The sequence below is a fragment of the Fragaria vesca genome, linkage group LG5 (assembly GCF_000184155.1).
Source record: "Fragaria vesca subsp. vesca linkage group LG5, FraVesHawaii_1.0, whole genome shotgun sequence".
NCBI classification, from domain to species: Eukaryota; Viridiplantae; Streptophyta; class Magnoliopsida; order Rosales; family Rosaceae; genus Fragaria; species Fragaria vesca.
Genome location: NC_020495.1, coordinates 17,413,802 through 17,435,090, shown reverse-complemented (window position 1 = coordinate 17,435,090; position 21,289 = coordinate 17,413,802). Strand labels below are relative to the sequence as shown.

The 21,289-nt window shown below is 36.1% G+C and overlaps 1 pseudogene across 1 annotated transcript; it reads left to right on the top strand.

The window, feature by feature from the left end:
• Window positions 1–1,179: 1,179 nt before the first annotated feature.
• Window positions 1,180–19,292, top strand: LOC101305953 (annotated as a pseudogene). The gene is made up of 18 exons (XR_184815.1): window positions 1,180–1,420; window positions 1,534–1,559; window positions 2,342–2,475; window positions 5,244–5,289; window positions 5,991–6,087; window positions 7,291–7,343; window positions 7,892–7,975; window positions 8,066–8,160; window positions 8,304–8,405; window positions 8,940–9,048; window positions 11,656–11,802; window positions 12,090–12,185; window positions 12,284–12,366; window positions 17,767–17,881; window positions 18,490–18,693; window positions 18,772–18,923; window positions 18,959–19,077; window positions 19,218–19,292. The product of XR_184815.1 is annotated as an uncharacterized LOC101305953 (transcript).
• The last annotated feature ends 1,997 nt before the right edge of the window (window positions 19,293–21,289 follow it).

Genomic DNA, 21,289 nt, shown 5'->3' with positions numbered 1-21,289 from the left:
TATTTATGGTGCATACTCTCCTCAGGTTATATGTCACACAATTTACATGAATTATTATACTAAATTAAATTTAAACAATTTCCCTTCAGTATTTTAGTTTGAATATAATGCTATTCAGCTTTCAAAATATCGTATAAGCTTTCAACAATCGCAAATTAGCCAAGGTCCACCACATTAACTATAAAATGTACACACTACTCTAAAAAGTATCGTATAAGGTGTCATTTGCCATATCTTGACATAATCTTGCATGTATAGGCCATCAAATTTTCTGAAAACTGGCCAACGAAACCTTCAAAATAAAAAAAACGCACTTCCGACAGGAAGGCTAGTTCAAATAACCTCTAAGATTTTCTACAGACAAAAGAAAAACCTCTAAGATTTTCAATCAATCAAAATAGTAAGGAAATTTGATATCACAGGAAGTTTACAGACCGTAGATTTCTTAGAGTTGTAGATTTGTATATACATTTTTGATTTTATATTCTTTTTGTTTGTTTACTTTTTTTTTGTTCATCTTCATCAAAGGGATAAAATTGTATTAAAAAAAGTTTCAAAAGATAGAGATGTGTATTTATATAACTGGTACGTGTGAATAAAATTTCTCTTTATATGTGTATAATACAATGAGTAATACTAAACAATCTTCTAAAAAAAAAGTAATACTAAACCAAGCCAGCATTCAAACTCAGGATGTAATATTATGTAAGAGACCGACATTTTTAAACAAGACGATGGAAAATGTTGAAATATAACGAAATTGACAATTTTGAACCAAAAAAAGTTACAAAATGGTCTATTCAACTAAAAATTAGAACGTGTAACCCACTAATCCCACTTAAAATAATATCAGTCTCTCACGATCCACGTCATGAAGCTAACCTGATCAAAACGCTGTTCCCCTACCAATAAAAAACGAGTATTAGTGTCTCACTGTCCGCGTGACGCCCCCAAACTCTCATCTCCACCGTCCACTCAAAACAAGAAAACAAAAACAAGCCCCTCCGTCCCCGTGGGATTGCATTTAGCGAAAACACACGGAACGACTTTTTCTTTCATTTCTTTGTTTGAAGCCAAATTAGTGTTAGGTTTTGAAGCCAAATTAGTGTTAGGTTTCGTTTCCTAGTATAAGAGAGAGATAATAACAGCAGAAGAGTGGGAGCCTTTGAAAACCCAACCATGGAGAAACACAAATCCAGCAAGCGCTCCCGAGACGAACGCGAGCGCCGTGACCGGGACAAGCATCGCAGCAGCCGCGACGCTTCTGATGACTATCACCGCCACCACCGCTCTCGATCCGACCGCGATTCTAAGCCCCACGACCACAGATCTCGCCGCGACAGGTCGTCGGAGCCGCGCGACCACTTTGAGAGGGAGAGGAGTGAGGGTGTGGATGATTTCAACGATATCCACTTTGAAGGTCAGACTATTCCTATCTTTTTTTCTTTCATTTCTTTGAAACCAAATTAGTGTTAAGGTTTCATTTCCTGTTCTAGTTTACGTGATTTTCGTATGGTTATGATGTTGATTTAGGGTTTGTGTGGCGAGTCTTTGTCTCTGTTTGTTCAGATTTAGGGTTTGGTGATTTTTAGGGTTTTTATGTAGCCACCCATGCGACCAAGCCAGAATTTGGTTCTGTGTTTTTGATTTATTGGCAATTTGAGATATGGGTATCGAATTTTGGATTGAGACCCCGTTTTCTTGTGACAGAGAGAAAGAGGATTTCGGTAGCTGTGATTGTCAGCGTCTGATTTCTAAAGCTTGTCTTGTTTGTTCAATTTCAGGTGAGAAATGAATTTTTGAATTTTACACTTAGTTTGGGTTTTTGTCTCTCAAGTCATACATTCAATGTCAGGGTGAACTCAAGATAGCAGATTTGGGGTGGTGAGTGCATACATTCAATCGCAATCAAACCATGTGTGGCACTCTTGATTACCTCCCTCCTGAGATGGGTAAGTGGCTCTGTAATTTTGCTTTTCTCTTTTTAATTTCATCTAATTGCCAACAATTTTCTTTTTGATTGCTTCATGTCTACAGGTTTTCTAATCGATTTTGCCAGCTTTGATACTCTATTTGTTTAAGAGTCATGAATACATGTGTGTTTTGGATTAGTTGCAGTCTTGCAGATTGTAGATTCATTTTGGTTCCAAATTCAGGCCAACTGATTCTCTCTTTGGTTATTTCAAAAGGCATCTGCACTTTTTTTTTCTATTCTCTCTTTGCCAGGAGCATATTGTTATTGGAGTTGAAACTCATGCTTGGTGTCAAGTTTGATTTTGATATTGTGGAAATTCTAGATTGGTAGACTGCTGGATTTTGATGTGGATTTTGTAATGTGTAGGTAGTTCTTGACTTAGATGAGACGCTAATATGTGCATACGAAACATCTAGTGTGCCTGCCATTGTTTGGACTCAAGCAACGGATGCTGGGATGAAGTGGTTGAAGCAACGGATGTGTATCTTCGTACTAGGTAGGTATGTCGGTCTCTGCGACTATTGTGCTTGTTTTGATTTTCCATTAGTAGTGTGTTTGTGTTGGGGTTGTGTTTGATATTACCTTTGTTTTGCTTTTGGGTTTTCCATAACACTAAGAGGAGCAGACCTTGGCTGAAGAATTAGAATACGTATGTAGCTCACGCCTCCCAAATCCAGGTTTTGTCTTTTCAATCCTATTATCTGGTTTCTGCTATTTCTACTCAGTTGGATTAATATGAGGGCTCTAGTTTAGGGGTTTATTACAGCGGTCTTCATTTAATTTGAGGGTGCTCTTCATTGGTTAGAGACAATTTCATGCTTCTGTGAATAAAATCATGTACTGTAAATCAAGGATAAGTACCTAATTTGAAAGGGTTGAATGTGTGTTATGAGATTGAATGTGACCTAATAATAGGTTGAAGTTGATATGTAGATACCCTTAAATGACATATTGTGATCTACACTTCGGACCGTATTAGAGCAGAGGTTTAGGGTGAGAAGCGCAGAGGCCTTTTGGTCTCATTGATTAAATTTTACTCACATTGATGAAATCATGAATGTGTTAGGATTGTTGGCTAATGTTGGATTTAATATGAGGGCTCTAGTTTAGGGGTTCATTACAGCGGTCTTCATTTAGTATGATTACCTCCCTCCTGAGATGGGTATGTTACAAGACAAGAGATAGTGTTTTGAAAACCAGTGCTTTTATGTGGTCTAATGTCTCGGTGTTTCTTATCCTTTTGTTTTGGTTCTGTCCTTTTTTTTTTCATTTTCGGTGTAGAGCCGACGAGATATCTTTGAGTGAAAATCTATGGAGGATTTGTTAACATGTGCCTGGACGAGCTTGGTTTATTTTGGTCCGGATCCAATTTGTTAGTTTCTCAGGTATATTATTGATGTTGTTATGCTTGACTTTATTGGCTTATGTGTTTGCATTTGAATTTTTAATGTGTTTTCATTTGAATTTTTTTTGGTGGCATGAAATTTGGTGTTTGAATGCATAGAGTGCAATATAAATTTTCCCCAAGATGGATTCGTGGGACTATAGATTTGGGAAGTTTCCAATCGTCTGCTCAGATCGAATAGATAAGTTGAGTGTTTTTGAATTTTCAAATTTTTTCATTCCGTATTTGTGTGGTTTTTATACTGTTTGAGATTGAGCTTATCATTTCAAGAAGGATAACCGTTCCCATTAGCTGATTTGAGCTGATTCGGCGTTTGTCTGTTCTACTGTCTGTCTGGGACCTCAATGATGGATTGCATCGAATTCCAATACATAGCTTGCTGATTTGATTTTCATTTTTTAGCAGTTTGTGAGGTAAAGTTACAGTTTACATGCAATATACTCAAATAAAGAAAACTGTACTTCTGAGTTTCAATCTGATTTTCGTTTCTTTCTTTCTTCTTTTTGATATCGAGTGCCACCCGAATACTAAATTGGAGAGATAACTGGACCGGGCTGGAAACTAAAGATGGTGAATGTAAGTACTAGGTCAATTGCTTTGATCTTCGCCAGTCACTATCTTTTCAAACATCACAGCATGTTTTATCTGATGACGAATGTGATGCACATTGTTATTTTTCACTGGTTTTCTGTTTCCTTGATTTGAGCTGATTCGGGTTTTGTCTGTGCGGCAGTCTAGCTCCTCAGTGATCGATTCCACCGAATTCCAGTATATATAGCTAAGCAGTTTTTCAGGTACAGTTACAAACTTTACATGTAGTGTACTCAAATAAAGAAAACTGTATCGATTATATAGTGGCTTCAAAGAAAGAAAACTTTGCTTTCATCTGCTTGAATTGATTTTCATGTTTGCTTAATCTGAGTATCAATATGATTTATCTGCCATTGTTCGGACTCAAGCAACGGTTGCTGGGATGAAGTGGTTGAAGATAGAATGTGTTATCTTCGTACTAGGTAGGTATGTCGGTCTCTGCGACTATTGTGTATGTTTTGATTTTCCATTAGTAGTGTGTTTGTGTTGGGGTTGTGTTTGATATTACCTTTCTTTTGCGTTTGGGTTTTCCGTAACACTAAGAGGAGCAGACCTTGGCTGAAGAATTAGAATACGTATGTAGCTCACGCCTCCGGAATCCAGGTTTTGTCTTTTCAATCCTATTATCTGGTTTCTGCTATTTCTACTCTGTTGGATTAATATGAGGGCTCTAGTTTAGGGGTTTATTACAGCGGTCTTCATTTAATTTGAGGGTGCTCTTCATTGGTTAGAGACAATTTCATGCTTCTGTAAATCAGGGATAAGTACCTAATTTGAAAGGGTTGAATGTGTGTTATGAGATTGAATGTGACCTAATAATAGGTTGAAGTTGATATGTAGATACCCTTAAATGACATATTGTGATCTACACTTCGGACCGTATTAGAGCAGAGGTTTAGGGTGATAAGCGCAGAGGCCTTTTGGTATCATTGATTAAATTTTACTCACATTGATGAAATCATGAATGTGTTAGGATTGTTGGCTAATGTATTGGCGCATTACTGCTTATATACTATTTTCCTGTCCTTTATGAGTTGCGACAAAAAATCAGGGCATATCACTGCGACCTCAAACCAAGTCTATTATAGAAGAGGCAATGTTGCTTAATTTTTTGTAGTGCTATTTTCCTTCTTCAATGTAGGTTTACTTGCCTAGTTTATAATGAAACTTTTCTTTTCTTTTTCGTATTTGTTAATGCCACTGGAGATTGTGTACCTAGGAGAAAAACTGAATTATTGCGTCTTTAATTGCTACATTTGATAAATTTAGCAGGCAGGCTGGAGGCAATCTCAAGCGGTTCAGTAGGTTGGAAGCTTTGGTGGGTGGGAGAATTACTTAGAGATGTAGAGAAGCAAAGGATCTAACTAGATCAAGATGATAATCAGAAATTGGTGGAGGCGACATGGACGAGAAAAAAAGGGGGGGGGGGGGGGGGGGGGGTGGGGGTGTTCGCCGGCACAAGAGGAAATTGCTGTCATGCTGTGGGACTTCCATTCTGAAGAGGGATAAAGCTGTATTTTTTTGATGGGGGCGCCGGCACAAGATGTCTTTTTCTGATGGGGGCACCGGGACAAGAAGTATTTTTTTTTTTATTCTTTAGTAATATTTTGTCAAATTGGCTATTTTATCCTTCTAAAGAGTTTATTGCCGAAACGAGTTTATTTGATATTGGAATATACCGCCAAAGGTGAACTATACAAGGAACTCTAGAAGTGTAAATACTTTAGTGAAAGACGTAAGTTTTTTTGTGGTGTCGAATTCATTCTCTTTCAGTTGTTTATAGAATAGAAATTCTGATGTTTTTTTTTCGTACGAGGTATTTGCAGTATGTTGCATCATTGGCCCGAGCCCTTATATACTGCCATGGAGAGCACTTAATTCATCTAGATATCAAACCAGAAAACCTTCTCATTGGTCAACAGGTGCCGAATACCTTACTATGCTGTTAAATGTTTCCTTTTTATGACTTAATGACTCATGCTTGTTGCTTATCATGTGAATTTGGATTTCTAATGTCAGGGTGAACTCAAGATAGCAGATTTGGGGTGGTCAGTGCATACATTCAATCGCAGGCGGACCATGTGTGGCACTCTTGATTACCTCCCTCCTGAGATGGGTATGTTAAAAGACAAGAGATAGTGTTTTGAAAACCAGTGCTTTTATGTGTTCTAATGTCTCAGTGTTTCTTATCCATTTGTTTTGGTTCTATCCATTTTTTTTTCATTTTCGGTATAGAGCCGATGATATATCTTTGAGCGAAAATCTATGGAGGATTTGTTAACATGTGCCTGGTCGAGCTTGGTTTATTTTGGTCGGGATCCAATTTGTTAGTTTCTCAAGTATATTCTTGATGTTGTTATGCTTGACTTTATTGGATTTTGCGTTTGCATTGATTTTTTAATGTGTTTTCATTTGAATTTTTTTTGGTGGCATGAAATTTGGTGTTTGAATGCAAAGAGTGCAATATAAATTTTCCCGAAGATGGATTCGTGGGACTAGATTTGGGAAGTTTCCCAATCCTCTCCTCAGATCGAATAGATAAGTTGAGTGCTTTTGTATTTTCAAATTTTTCATTCCGTTTTGTGTGGTTTTATACTGTTTGAGATTGAGCTTATCATTTCAAGAAGGATAACCGTTCCCGTTAGCTGATTTGAGCTGATTCTGCGTTGTCTGTTCTGTTGTCTAGGACCTCAATGATGGATTCTAGTATATCGGTTGCTGATTTGATTTTCATTTTTTAGCAGTTTATCAGGTAAAGTTACAGTTTACATGCAATATACTCAAATAAAGAAAACTGTATTTCTTTCTTTTTTAGTTTCAATCTGATGTTCGTTTCTTTCTTTCTTCTTTTTGCTATCGAGTGCCACCCGAATACTAAATTGGAAAGATTACTGGACCTGGCTGGAAACTGAAGATGGTGAATGTAACTATGTAAGTACTAGGTCAATTGCTTTGATCTTCGGCAGTCGCTATCTTTTCAAACATCACAGCATGTTTTATCTGATGAAGAATGTGATGCACATTGTTATTTTTCACTGGTTTTCTGTTTCCTTGATTTGAGCTGATTCGGGTTTTGTCTGTGCGGCAGTCTAGCTCCTCAGTGATTGATTCCACCGAATTCCAGTATATATAGCTAAGCAGTTTTTAAGGTAAAGTTTCAAACTTTACGTGCAATGTGCTTGAATAAAGAAAACTGTATCGATTATATAGTGGCCTCAAAGAAAGAAACTTTGCTTTCATCTGCTTGATTTAATTTTCATGTTTGCTTAATCTGAGTATCAATATGAGTATCATCTTTTTGCTTTCGAGTGCCCACCAGAATACAAAATTGCAGTGATAACTGGACATGGGTGGAAACTAAAGATGGTGAATGTAATTACTAGCTCAATTGCTTCAGGTCAGCTGTGTCCTTAAATATATACATTTAAAGGTCTTGTCATATGTAATGGACTGTTGCGTTCTGTTTCAACTGATTGTGTCTGTAGGATATATTCAGATTCATGTTGTGAAGTTGTTGTCATCTCTAATTTAATAGCCTCAGATTTCTGCTTGAGCTATAGTTGTTTTCCTTTGGGAATCATCTTGATTGCAAATTACGAAACACAATTCATTTTCTAGCCCCAAATATGTGGAACATGGAAATTATGCTAGTGGTTAACTTGCAACTGCAATTGTGATGTTCAACTGCAATTTAGAACATATGTTTTATTGCTACGGCCCAAACTCTTTTAGACCTTGTATAATGGTTGAGCAAGCTTACATCTTTTAGTTTACTGCACATTTAGATTTCTTGGTGACTTTATTATGTTGTGCATGTATAAAAAGTTCTCTATTGCTGCATGTATATAAAGTTCCCTATTGCTCTCTTGTATTGTGAATGCTGGGGTTGACTGCCTCTGAATTGCAATTTTTTGTGACAGAAAAACTCAACGCCTTCAAAGAGCTTGCTGGCCATTGCAGTTGGAATAAAACAGAAAGGAATAGTGGACAAAATTGTTCGGAAGGTAATTGCCTCGACTTTCTTGGTTTATGACCTTCTACTTGAGAACTATATTTCCATCTTTGTGTTAAATATCTGTTTTTTTTTATTGTAGTTTTTATCAAGTGACTTTGTGGTAATGCTTTTCCATTATGATGGTGCTGTGGATAGGTGGAGGGATTTACATTGGAGTGATCCTGCCATTCATGTGTCTGATGAACCAAACAAAATGGTACATTAATTGGTTCACTTAGTTGCTTAGATATGGAGCAAGGTAGGAATAAGTTGGCAATTATTGCATGGGAACAATCTATTTTGTTTTATAATGAAACAAATGCTGTTTGATGATATAGGTGGTTCGCAAAACGTTTCATGCATCCATATATAGTGACTGAATATAAACATATTTTTCTCTGGGATGAGGAACTTGGAGTTGAGAATTTTGATCCTGAACGGTAAGCATAATCAGGTCACTGTTGAGAATGATCGTAGCATCCCTAACGAAGCACTGTTATATTTCACATTATTTATGCCTGCTTTCATGCTTGAGTGGGAGTGTGAGTGCGAGTTACAGAAAATAAAGTAAATTTCCCCATCGCCCTTCTTTTTTTTTTTGTCTTTTTTTTTTCGTTTTTTTTTGTTTTCTTTTTTCATGAGAAGGTGAGACATTTTATTGATCAAATATGTTTAAAAACATACGATATGGCTAGCTATGACGTGGTGACGTTATTAATATAATCGGAGCTTGACTCCTTCCCCTCGAATAAAAAAAAATACTTATAACTTTGGATTTCCTTAGATGCATGTTGCACTACAACCTGAGGGCATCACCCTTTATCTCCTAAATAAAATGAAAACAAATATAGTTCTATCAGGTGGTAGGTTGTTTTTTCAAGGCATAAAACCATAAACACCTATGGGATAATTTTTTTTTTAATTTGGTATAAATACATATTGGATTGCATTTTAAAGATGTTGATTTCATGCAGATATCTATCAATTATTCAGGATGAGGGACTTGAAATGTCACAGCCAGCACTTGATCCTGTCAAATCGGAGATGTATCATCCAATCACTGCACGTGTAAAGAAATCTAAGGTGCACTGGTCAGTGTAATTTTTTTTTTTATGGAAACAGAACTGGTTACATGCAATAAACTCAAATAAGAAACCTGTAGAGCCAATGAGATATCATTGAGTGAAAATCTATAGAGGATTTGTTAACATGTGCCTGGTCGAGTTTGGTTTATTTTGGGCGGGATCCAGTTTGTTGGTTTCTCTGGTATATATATTCTTGATGTTGTTATGCTTGACTTTATTGGCTTTTGCGTTTGCATTTGAATTTTTAATGTGTTTTCATTTGAATTTTTTTTTATGGCATCAAATTTGGTGTTTGAATGCAAAGAGTGCAATATAAATTTTCCCCAAGATGGATTCGTGGGACTATAGATTTGGGAAGTTTCTCAATCCTCTGCTCAGATCGAATAGATAAGTTGAGTGCTTTTGTATTTTCAAATTTTTTGATTCCCTTTTTGTGTGGTTTTTATACTGTTTGAGATTGAGCTTATCATTTGAAGAAGGATAACCGTTCCCATTCGGCGTTTGTCTGTTCTGCTGTCTAGGACCTCAATGATGGATTCCAGTATATCGCTTGCTGATCTGATTTTCATTTTTTAGCAGTTTATGAGGTAAAGTTACAGTTTACATGCAATATACTCAAATAAAGAAAACTGTATTTCTTTCTTTCTGAGTTTCAATCTGATTTTCGTTTCTTTCTTTCTTCTTTTTGCTATCGAGTCCCACCTGAATACTAAATTGGAGAGATAACTGGACCTGGCTGGAAACTGAAGATGGTGAATGTAAGTACTAGGTCAATTGCTTTGATCTTCGTCAGTCACTATCTTTTCAAACATAACAGCATGTTTTATCTGATGAAGAATGTGATGCACATTGTTATTTTTGACTGGGTTATCTGTTTCCTTGATTTGAGCTGATTCAGGTTTTGTCTGTGCGGTAGTCTTGCACCTTGCTTTCATCTGCTTGATTTAATTTTCATTTTGCTTAATCTGAGTATCAATATGATATTTTTGCTTTCTTTCTTTCTTTTTTTGCTTTCGAGTGCCACCAGAATACAAAATTGCAGAGATAACTGGACCTGGTTGGAAACTAAAGATGGTGAACGTAATTACTAGCTCAATTGCTTTGATGTCCTTTCCTGTTTGATCTCCTTTCCTCTTATTAAAGTGTAATGCTTTTTCTGTTCTTGTCCGGTGGATTGGCATAGCAGTCTGTAATTCTTAGTTTGATTTCGGTTTTGGTTTTGTGTTATCATTTGGTTTTCTTTTTTCTTGGTAAATTTGAAATTTGGTTATGTGTTTTCGACTTATTGGCAATTTGAGATATGGGTATCGAATTTTGGATTGAGACCGCTTTTTCTCCTGTTTGTTCAATTTCAGGTGAGAAATGAATTTTTGAAGTTTACACTTAGTTTGGGTTTTTGGCTCTCAAGTCATGTTTACAGTTTTTAACTGATCCATTAGAGTTTTAGAAGATTGGTTTTCGTGCTCTAGAATTGTGCTTCAAACTTAGTGAGAAGTTCCTATTTGTTTGAATTTGTTTCCCCAAGCCACAGTCTGTAAACCCGTTTTTGATAGTACTTATCAATGATTCCGAACAATATCTCAATTCGGATCAAACCAATCAGCAAAAGGAAAATAGAAAAAAGGGAATAGCTTTAACCTTTTCATGACTTCTCTGTATTTGTATTAAAGTCATGCCAAGTAAAGTGTGACATTTAGGAACAGGTTTACTTAAGAACCGTTGGGTTCACTCGAATGTGTCTTTAACTTTGATAAGTATTTTTGCTTCCTACCTTTTACTTTTAACTGTTTGGTTTATTGATCTGCATGTGTTTTGGAATTGGATCTTAGATTGAAGGTGGTGCTCTGTGTGTGAGGCTACAAGGGGGTTATATTTTTCCATGATTGCTTACTTCTCCCAAGTTTTTTTATCTCGTTTTTTATATTGTGAATCTGAATTTCGATCTTCTTTGCTCCCTTTTTGAAATTTGAACAGTTTATGATCTATGTTGATCTCTTTCTGGTCTTGACGAAATTTGCAGTGTATCATCAGCTAGAATAGGGAAGGTAGTTCTGGGTCTTCGGGTTACAAGTATAATTATTGATATGTTTTCTTTCAAAGCAAGTGTTTAATTAGAATTACGTTGGGGTTTATAAGGGGTATTTGATCCAATCGTTATTGTACTAAAGCATGCCGCTTTTCAATTTTTAGTGGGTTCAGATTATGTATGGCGTTGATAGTGCAATGCGCATTGGTTATAAATTGGGTGTTTGTTTTGGAAAGTTTGTGAATATAAAGAGCTGGTCTTAAATAGGTTTATGGAGTTGATCTTCTATAGCTGTTGATGATAGGAACTGCACTGGTTAGCCTATATAGGTGATCAGATGATGATATACTGATTTTTGTAAACTTTTCGATAGAAATGTAGAGAGGGGATGAGATTTGTGTATAATGTGCTTTATTATCAAATGATGTGGAATGAGTGTTTATTATCAAATGTGCTTTTTCAATTTTAAGTTGGAAATGAGTGTTTGCTATGCATCATCGTGGTGTTGTATCTCTCTGTTTACCTGCTTTTAGTGGTGTGTATACAACAGTTCTTGATCTGTATCTATGCCTGAAACAGAGCAATCACATAGTGGCACTCAATGTCCTCTTCAAGAGCCAGTTGCAACAATCTCAGGTTGAGCATCAGCTTCGCCCGGAAGTTGAAATACAAAGTCATCTTTGCCATCCCAATGTTCTACGTCTTTATGGCTACTTTTATGATCAGGTATAGTGCTCATATGTGGTTTATGTTTGCACCAAATTGAACTTCTCCTAGTTAATGGAACCACTCTGGTACAGAGTCACTCACCCTTGCAGTGGAATTTTGATTATTGCATAAACGAGTTTATTTGATATTGGAATATGCCACCAAAGGTGAACTATACAAGGAACTCCAGAAGTGTAAATACTTTAGTGAAAGACGTAAGTTTTTTTGTGGTGTCGAATTCATTCTCTTTCAGTTGTTTATAGAATAGAAATTCTGATGTTTTTTTTCGTATGAGGTATTTGCAGTATGTTGCATCATTGGCCCGAGCCCTTATATACTGTCATGGAAAGCACTTAATTCATCTAGATATCAAACGAGAAAACCTTCTCATTGGTCAACAGGTGCTGAATACCTTACCATGCTGTTATATGTTTCCTTTTTATGACTTATTGATGCTTACTTGTTTCTTATTCATAACAATGTGGATTTCTAATGTCAGGGTGAACTCAAGATAGCAGATTTGGGGTGGTCAGTGCATACATTCAATCGCAGTCGGACCATGTGTGGCACTCTTGATTATGGGTATGTTAAAAGACAAGAGATAGTGTTTTGAAAACCAGTGCTTTTATGTGCTCTAATGTCTCGGTATTTCTTATCCTTTTGTTTTGGTTCTATCCATTTTTTTTTTTCATTTTCGGTATAGAGCCGATGATATATCTTTGAGTGAAAATCTATGAAGGATTGGTTAACATGTGCCTGGTCGAGTTTGGTTTATTTTGGTCGGGATCCAATTTGTTAGTTTCTCATGTATATTCTTGATGTTGTTATGCTTGACTTTATTGGCTTTTGCGTTTGCATTTGAATTTTCAATGTGTATTCATTTGAATTTTTTTTGGTGGCATGAAATTTGGTGTTTGAATGCAAAGAGTGCAATATAAATTTTCCGCAAGATGGATTCGCGGGACTATAGATTTGGGAAGTTTCTCAATTCTCTGCTCAGATCGAATAGATAAGTTGAGTGCTTTTGTATTTTCAAATTTTTTGATTCCCTTTTTGTGTGGTTTTTATACTGTTTGAGATTGAGCTTATCATTTGAAGAAGGATAACCGTTCCCATTACCTGATTTGAGCTGATTCGGCGTTTGTCTGTTCTGCTGTCTAGGACCTCATTGATGGATTCTAGTATATCGCTTGCTGATTTGATTTTCATTTTTTAGCAGTTTATGAGGTATAGTTACAGTTTACATGCAATATACTCAAATAAAGAAAACTGTATTTCTTTCTTTCTGAGTTTCAATCTGATTTTCGTTTCTTTCTTTCTTCTTTCTGCTATCGAGTGCCACCCAAATATTAAATTGGAGAGATAACTGGACCTGGCTGGAAACTGAAGATGGTGAATGTAAGTACTAGGTCAATTGCTTTGATCTTCGGCAGTCACTATCTTTTCAAACATAACAGCATGTTTTGTCTGATGAAGAATGTGACGCACATTGTTATTTTTGACTGGGTTATCTGTTTCCTTGATTTGAGCTGATTCAGGTTTTGTCTGTGCGGCAGTCTAGCACCTCAATGATTGATTGCACTGAATTCCAGTACTTAGCTAAGCAGTTTTTCAGGTAAAGTTACAAACTTTACATGCAATGTGCTCGAATAAGAATAAAGAAAACTGTATCGATTATATAGTGGCTTCAAATAAAGAAAACTTTGCTTTCATCTGCTTGATTTAATTTTCATGTTTTCTTAATCTGAGTATCAATATGATTTTTCTTTCTTTCTTTCATCTTTATGCTTTCGAGTGCCCACCAGAATACAAAGTTGCAGAGATAACTGGACATGGCTGGAAACTAAAGATGGTGAATGTAATTACTAGCTCAATTGCTTCAGGTCAGCTGTGTCGTTAAATATATACATTTAAAGATTCCCAAAAAAAAACAGATACATTTAAGGGTCTTGTCATATGTAATGGACTGTTGCGTTTTGTTTCATCTGATTGTGTCTGTCGGATATATTTAGATGCATGTTGTGAAGTTGTTGTCATCTCTAAGTTGTCATCTGATTGAGCTATAGTTGTTTTCCTTCGGGAATCAACTTGATTGCAAATTACGAAACACAATTCATTTTCTAGCCCCAAATATGTGGAACATGGAAATTATGCAAGTGGTTAACTTACAACTTCAATACATGCAATGCAGTCGAATAAAGTAAACTGTATTGATTATATAGTGGCTTCAAAGAAAGAAAACTTTGCTTTCTTCTGCTTGATTTAATTTTCATTTTGCTTAATCTGAGTATCAATATGATATTTTTCTTTCTTTCTTTCTTCTTCTTGCTTTCGAGTGCCACCAGAATACAAAATTTCAGAGATAACTGGACGTGGCTGGAAACTAAAGATGGTGAACGTAATTACTAGCTCAATTGCTTTGATCTCCTTTCCTGTTTGATCTCCTTTCCTCTTATTAAAGTGTAATGCTTTTTCTGTTCTTGTCCAGTGGATTGGCATAGCAGTCTGTGTAATTCTCAGTTTGATTTCGGTTTTTTCTTTTGCTGATTTCATGGCATGCTACTGAAACATAGTTCTAATACTAATACTCTCCATTCTCTTTTCTCAGTGTCACCATCCTTGAAACTATTTGGCTTTCAGTTCAACAAACATAAAGCTAAACTATTTGGTATGATTTTACCTCGATGTGTTGATTTATAAATGAAAGTAATATTCAATTTCTATTTACTGAATCCCAGTCAAACAGGGAAAAAAAACACAATCATTTGGTTTCGATTTTTAGGATTTGTAAAGCTTCATCACCTCACAATTTTAATGTTCAGGTCTAAGTATCTTTGATATCCCGCATGGTCATTTAAATGCTACAATAACAGTGCAGCGTAAGGAATACTGTTTTCTTCTTTCTTCATATATGCAGGTTACTTAACTTACATGCATTAATTATTTCAGGTTTAGGTGTCTAGCACATTTTAGATTGGAAGCAATTGCAATATGAGATCAAAAATACAATAAAAGTATGGAATTGAAGTTCCATGTTTCAATGGTTTATAATTGTTTTAGTCTGTTCAGTTGATGAAATAAAAAAAACACAACATTTGGACCCGAGCATTATTATGAGTATTTCTTTTTTGTGTGTGTATAAATGTAAATGATCTTACTATTTACCACAACTAATCTTTTACAGGCCCATGGAGATTCAAGGTCACATGATCGAACTCACCAGCAAACTAGCAACAAGAATGTGGAGAATTGAGTAGTTGACAGGATGTGGCTTTTTGTGTGTGGATAAATATGGGATTGATTGTGCTGGATCCAGTCAAATGTATCCACCTGAATATGAGCATATGTGCAGATAAAAGGTTCAATATCAACTAGACTTGCATTATAGATGCATATACTATATATACAATCTGGGAATTTGGAAAAAGGAGATAATGATTTCTTTTCTTTCTGAAGAGAAGGGAAAATGTGAACTACATTTGGTGCTATCCATGACCAGACTTTGGTGGCGACCTGGGGCAATGGATTGAGCTGAAGACTAAGCAGTGGCTGCTGCTGCTGCTTCCTCCACTGGCTCTTACGTATGATTCATTCTTGCAGTTTATTACTCACACAGTTGTGTTACTCTGCTAAAGATCTTGCCTTTGATCCAGAATAGTCTTAGTTCTTTGAGTTATATTTGGTTTGTATATTTGTAACTTGCTGGGTCAAATTTACTTACTGTGAGGTTAGTGGTTATGGATACGAAACTTAACTCAATTGGTAAATCCTATGTAGATTCAGTGGAATTTTAAATTGACCATAGTTCCATCTCAATCGGTTCAGTTGCTGTATTAGGAATGATTAGGTACACTAAAAGGTGGTCTAAGGCTCAATTAGGCAGATATACTCCGTTTTCAGTTTACTTATTCAATTTCCATTTTCACATAGGAAACTGTTAGGAATAATTAGGTAGATATGTGTCACCGTATCTGGGATTTCATTCTTTTCATCTTAAAGGTTATGTTTCAAATAACTAATGAGGGCAAATAATCTTGGTTAGTAAGCATGTTCGAACAGCTGTGATTTCCTTTCTTTTTCAATTCTTTGTTCAATTGAATTGGATTCCCAACATCTTTTTGGAATCCACAGGTGATTGTAATTCCAGCGTTTACGGGTAAGATGCATCTTGCTCAATTCCTCATACATGTAGATTTTTCTGAAAATATTCAATGAAGAATACACTTTTAAGGTTCTGTTCCCCCAGTCTACATTTCTTTCTTTCCATTTAAATATTCTGTATAATGCTTCATATCTTTTACCTTATCTCTCGGTGTATTGATCATTTGGAGGTAATTGCTTCTTTGAAACTTGGAGCTTTTCCTTTACTACTTTCAAACTGAGTGAGCAGAGGGGATCGAGCCCACCACAATCAAATTGGATGATCGAGCCCACCACAATCAAATTGGATGATCGAGCCCACCACAATCAAATTGGATGATCGCTATGTGTTAGATAGTAATTTTTATTTTTTATGAATTGAATTGCTAAAACTTTAGAGACTCTGATGCTTTTGAAAGAATTCGATGTCAATTGGTATTGTGTCTGCCAGAACTATTATCTCAAGTTATAATTGATTAATGTGTCTTATATGCATCCCTTCTCGATTACCGAGTAGAAACAGAGACCTTTCATGTTAATTTTTGTTTGGACAATCATGTTGAGGTTTTTAAACTGGTTCCGACTGAAGTACCAGTAAACTTATTTCAATTTATAGGCATTGTGAATTTGATTAACTAATTCAAATTTTACAATAGATATTTTTTTAATTTTTATTTTTAACTTAAACACATTAAAACTTGCTTACAGTTTATCAAGTAAGGGGACTCTTCATAGAGTGAGAGGACTTGAAGATGAGTTGAGATGACTGAGGAAATAGCTAATTCAGTTTACATCAGTATATGTTCATTACTTTTTTTCTGCATCTATCCTTTGTAGTTACTAACGTGCCCTTATGGACAAAAAGTATAGATACATAATGAGTGAGAGGACTTGAAGATGAGGTAAGAACTGAGGAAAGAGCTTGAGAGTGAACAGGTAGAAGTGAAAATTTTTCTTTTACCTTTTACGATATGATCGTTTACTCTGCTAACAGAGTTGTGCATTTGGTGTCATGCTCTGGCAGATGTTTAGTTTAGCATAGGCATATGTCATTCTCTGGTGTTTAGTTTAGCATAGGCATATGTCATGCTCTGGTGTTTAGTTTAGCATAGGCACATGTGATTTATGTGAACTGCAAATTCTTTGGGGAAGGTAGCCTGATTATATTTGGACATTTTGCAGGAAGCTATGATGCTGTCACACTATACTTCTGGGATGCCCACACATGACAAGCCAAATGTGTGAGGACAAAGAACAAGTACAACAAAGAGAACAGAGTGCAAGGATCATGAAAGTCTCATTTTTTTTAAAGCGTCAAAAGAACAGGAGGAAGTTAAATGCAAGTTAGCCAAACGAACTGATCTTAACATATTGCAATTGGTTGCCTACATTGGCTTGATGGGTTCCATATGCGTATGTTTTCTTCCATATTGTTCTGAATCTGATCTTAACATATTGCAATTGAGCTTTTGAATCTTTGTAACTATAGAGCGACTATGATGAGATAATTGAATCAAGAACAGAACACTGCATTTCCATAGTAAAATCGATGACTATTAACGTTATAGTACCATAATTCCCGCAGCATCGCATGGGATTTCTGTCTAGTTACTTTGTAATGATAGTAATCAAAATGGCTCATCACATTTGTCTTCATGCAGGATTTTATAATGTTTGGTTTTGCTCGAACTAAAATGACTGATGAAGAGTCAAGGAACATAATTAGCAGAACCTTGACTTGCAGAATAGATAAGAGTTATTGTATTCTTCTAAGCCACAGTGAACATGTGTCACATAGACCTTTGTAATTTCTATATATTGACATGCAGTAATGACTGACAGGGCAAATTGTGAGGACAAAATGGACCACTTTTTGAAAAGATGCTTCCACCATTCTGGTCTGTATAATTATGAGGATAAGTTTGCAGAATTGGACATCAAGCTGAAAGAGAAGGAGGTAATGTGTTCGCTACAGATTTTTTTCCTGTGTTCCATATCAGCTGCGTTTGTTTGAGCAGAACTTTGATCAGTAATGCTTTAGAAAATTCATCCAGTAGTAGCAAGTTGTTTAAATTGGCCATCTAGGTGCATGGCAACAAATATTTATGCCTGGCTGCAGCAGCAAAGCATTAAAAATATCTGGATGCACCAACTTAAACTGTCTTTAAAGAACATTGGAAAGTGATGTTAGCGTTATGTCCTAGAGTACCACGTATGAATATCGATATTACTGTCTGTACAATTGTTCCTGGGTTAGCAGTGAAGGTCTACACCATTTCCAATTTCCTTAACATGTTTTATAAATATGATCAGGGAATATTTAAGAGTGAAGGTCAACATATACTTAACTTTTATTTTTTCAGCTAAACTGTCAGAGCTGGTCAAGTCTTCAAAGTTGATGAAATAGGCTGTCTTTTACTGATATGAAAATATAATGTCCCATTAAGAACCGAGCTGATACAATTTTATGTCGTGCACTTTAAATTATATTGATACATAGAAAATAAATAAAAGGTAAATAATTTTGATCGATTATTTAATATCATTGAAGTTTTTTGTTTCCAGGCTGGCAAAAAGTCAAATAGGCTGTTTTACTTATCAATGCCTCCAGATATATTTGTGAAGGTGGTGAGATGTGCTATCCTAAGAGCTTCTTTTAAGAATGGGTGGACTAGGGTCATTGTTGAGAAGCCATTTGGTCGTGACTGAATCCTCTGCGGAGCTAACCACATGTTTAAAGCAGTACCTTGCTGAAGACCAGATATTTAGGTGAATTTTTCTCGTGTTATAATTAGCCAAATTTGTAAATGTTGTGTAAGAAGTTTGATCATGTTGATAAAATTTCAGGATTGACCATTACTGGGGAAAGGAGCTTGTTGAGAATCTTTCAGTGCTTTGCTTCTCAAATCTTGATTTCGAGCCTGTCTGGTCACGTAGTTAAATCTGCAATGTGCAACTGATCTTATCTGAAGATTTGCACAGTGGTTAGAGGAGGGTGAGCTTCTTTTAGCATTGTTTGTTTCCATGTTTCCAGATTTTGGTAAATATGCAATCATACGGGGCATAATGTAAAATCATCTTCTGCAAATACTAGCACTGTTTGCAATGGAAACACCGGTCAGCTTAGATGCTGAGGACATCAGGAACTAAAAGGTATTATGGTTTTTATGTAATGTTCTTGATTTTAAAAATGTGGTCCAAAGAACTATTCTTTTCTTTCTGAACATGCCCTTAATGCTCTCACCATGAGTGGATGATAATATATTTGATTGATGGTGTTGGTCTGAACTCAGGTAAAGGTTCTAAGATCAATGAGGCCACTGCAGCTTGAAGATGTAGTTGTCCCCCAATGTAAGGGCCACAACTAGGGCGGTAAATCATTTCCAGCTTATATAGATGAACCTTACATTTGCTGCAGCATCTATCATATGCCAGAGGTGATGAAAGCAGGAAAAGCCCTCCGTACTAAGCGTACGTGGAAATATTTCATTTTCTTTAGTCTTGAGGGCTACTATCAGGGATTGAAGACTTAGAATTAGCAACATTCTCAGGGATAACCAAAGGACATTTATCCTTAGCATGTCCATAACAACCACCCTCAAAGCAGATTAGAGAAATACCCTCATAGACCACATATAGGCAACAGTTTCAACTTCAACAAAAGGCTTAAGAGGCTTGTTCAAGACAATTTCAACACATACTCGAGCAAATTTCCCTCTAGCTTGACCTACTGTGAGTTTATCAAGTTTAACATCTCCCAAAATTTCCTCAATCATAGCCACAGTGAATTCCTTAAGACATTTCGACCATGCTTCCACTGAATAGACACGATCATCATCAGTAAAATCATTATTTTCAACCATCGTATCATGAAAACGGCCAACAAGATTCTTAAGGGTACTGGCATAGGATAAACGGGGCTGCAGCAAAGAAGGATGAACAGAAGAATCAAGATATTCCATGTGAAGAGCTGCCATATCTTCACTAACATCACTACCACTCTTAGAACGTCTGTGTTGAGAAGAAGTAGAATCCATAGGTCCGCGGCGATGCCACCAGATGAGAGTGGGTAGCCAGAAATCGCCGGAAAATTTGAAGTCAAACAGAGGCGAATCGGAAGTCAAGCTCAGCAACAGATGGAAGAATGAAGGCGCGTGAGGCGCGTTCAAGGTAATTTTCCTGGGTTATTTTTTTGGGTGTTGATAAATGTACGCAACAAATTTCTTAGTCTACCCACCAGCAACTCAATTTTTATCCCAAACCTTGCACTTTTACCCCTCATTTAAAATTAAGTAAAACAACAAAAAAGAAATAGGAAACTTGAATCTTTGCCGTTTGGCGCGCCGTCGTGGGTCTGCTCGCCAGTGTTCGTATTGGCTCCGTAGTTGCATCCTCAAGGACATCTTTAATCTCGATGACAGAGGTCGGGACCTCCTTTATATTCTCTTCTGAGTATTTTCTAAGGCCTAGCCTCGTGCTTGTGTTGCTCTTTTTTTGTGTGGCTAAAGTTGGTGTTCTCCAATTTATTTATAATTTTTAGGTAGATGTTGCTCCATTGAAGATTTTGCAATCTTAGAATTTACAGATTTTGCCTTAATTATACATATGTATATATCTACATGATTGACCGTGAGGTAGAACTATGAATCATCAAGAACAATGAGAGTAAAAGTGAGAAATAGAAGTGGAGCAATCAAAATTGTTGCCTCTAAACTTGAGTTAATTGGTTCTTGGATCTGGATTATCTACGAGATCAAGTGAGAGAAAGAGAGACAGTTAGAGAAGAAGAAGGGTCGTCTTTCCCGACGGCAGGTTTCTTAATTTTATTTTATTTTCTATTTTCGTTTTCATAAAATAAAGGGTAGTTTAGAAAATAATGATGTTGTTGGATATAGTTAGAAATTTGCTGAGTAGATCTAGAAGCACCCATTTTTTTTTGACACTTGCATAATTTTAATTTGTCTACATTTTTTACCATATTTCGTGTATTAAGACACTTGAGGACGTCATGGACAGATAGCTCTATATAACTATTATGCATCAATTATTAATCAATCTTTATTGTGAACCATCATTCGTATGCGTAGTTCTTGTTTTTCTTCTTGGTTTATGCTGAGGTGGTTCAATTGCAAATTAAATGATTCAAACAATGAATGAGAACTTCTGGTCGGTATTAGTAATCTACTGCCCAAATAACTATCATCTACTAGCTTTAGCTTAGCTATATATGCTTCTGTCTATCTCTGAATGTGACTCTTCAAATTTGATTGGCTTGAAATTTCTGCAAATTAAGTTTTGATTCATCAACTCTATGAATCAGTCTTAACGGTCTTGAATTCAAACCCGGCGGCCTGATCCAAAACTC